Source organism: Miniopterus natalensis, chromosome 15 (genome assembly GCF_054644295.1).
Source record: "Miniopterus natalensis isolate mMinNat1 chromosome 15, mMinNat1.hap1, whole genome shotgun sequence".
Taxonomy (NCBI): Eukaryota; Metazoa; Chordata; class Mammalia; order Chiroptera; family Miniopteridae; genus Miniopterus; species Miniopterus natalensis.
Window position 1 is genome coordinate 18051040 of NC_142095.1, and position 1770 is coordinate 18052809.

A 1770-nucleotide genomic window follows, 5' to 3' on the forward strand; every position below is an offset into this window, starting at 1 on the left:
CTACCCAAAACCCCATGAATGAGCTTCACAACCATAATATGAAGCAAAAGCAGCAAGATTACAAAATAATATAAATGTATGTTTCCACTCATATAAAGTTCAAAATCAGGCAAAACAGAACTATTTGTTTAGGAAGACATAAGTAGGTGGCAATAATATTTCTAAAAGCAAAGAAATAATTGTAGCACAATTCAGGAGAGGTTTCTTCTGACTTTAAATAGCTTGTTTGGTGAAAATAAGTTATGTTTCCTGAGCTGTCATGGTTTCTAAAATTTGGTCAATAAACCCACAGTGCTCAGGCTCTTGAACACAGGAAATGAATCAAATTTTTTAAATCCTGTTAAGAAAATAAGAAGAATCTTTATATAATTTCATGTGTAGATCAACAGCAAAAATAAAGGACATAGCTGGGCCAGGCATGGCTCAGCAGTTGAGCATCGACCTAGGATTCAGGAGATTCCGGTTCCATTCCTGGTCAGAGCACATGCCTGGGCTGTGGGCTCAATCCCCAGTGGGGGGCCTGCAGGAGGCAGCCGATCAATGACTCTCCCATCATTGATGTTTCTCTCTCTCCCTCTCCCTCTCCTTTCCTCTCTGAAATCAATAAATATATATATATTTTTTAAGTAAATAAAGCACATAAAAAGCGTATGTCAGGAGTAGTAAGAAATTCCAATTTTGAACATTTTATTTTGTAACTTAAAATACGTACTCAAGTGTACAATTTACACATTTACTTGAGGAGAAGACTTATGAGTATTAACAATATGTACTCTCCCCATAACGCAGTGGGAGGGTAGGGAAGTATAAAGCAGATGTGCAATGCCCTGACTTGAACTTCAGGCATATAAACTAGTCTGTCTTTAGAAGAAAATATAAGGTAATCTCTAGGGCACCACTGAGAAAACTATTTTTAAAAATTCTAATGTTTCATTGGCAAGCCACGATGATGAGACCTAATGACAGCTCATGTAAGGTGGTGTGTTCTTTCTAACAATTCACTTTCCTACAGGCTACCCCTTCAAACCACCTCAGGTTGCATTTAGGACAGGAATTTACCATCCAAATATTAACAGTAATGGCAGCATTTGCCTCGATGTTCTGAGATCACAGTGGTCTCCTGCTTTAACTATTTCTAAAGTTGTTTTATCTATTTGTTCACTGCTATGTGATCCAAACCTAGATGACCTCTTGTGCTAGAGATTGCAAGGATCTATTAAACAGACAGAAATAAGTACGACCAAAGATCTCGGGAATGGACTCATAAGTATGTCATGTGATGCTCCCTTAAAATAAGAATAAGCTGTATTATAACTGGAATAAACTTTAAAATACTGTTCCATTTTTTATTTTCTTATCTGGCTGCTCCCCTATTAGACCTCATCTTTTTCTCATTTAATTTCTTGTTTACCTCCCTCCATTCATTCACACACTCATCTGAGAAGACTTAAGTTCTTCCAGCTTTGGACAATAACTGCTTTTAGAAACTGTAAAGTAGTTACAAGAGAACAGTTGCCCAAGACTCAGAACTTTTTTTTAATGGAGCATGTGTATTATGTGGCCAATGTCTTCACTCTAACTTGGTTATGAGACTAAAGCCATTCCTCACTGTTCTAACACGCTGAAAAAATCTTCAGAGGGGAAGATGTATGCTCAGTTGTCACATCAAAGGAAGCAGCATTATTCTAGCAGCATCCATTCTTGTTTAAGCCTTCCCCTGTTAGAGATCTGAGGTTACATGGTGTACTTTATGCTCATAACTGATGTAGC

At 37.4% G+C, this 1770-nt stretch overlaps 1 pseudogene; it reads left to right on the forward strand.

Moving 5' to 3' along the window:
* The first annotated feature begins 925 nt into the window (after window positions 1-925).
* Window positions 926-1280, forward strand: LOC107526408 (ubiquitin-conjugating enzyme E2 D3 pseudogene; annotated as a pseudogene).
* The last annotated feature ends 490 nt before the right edge of the window (window positions 1281-1770 follow it).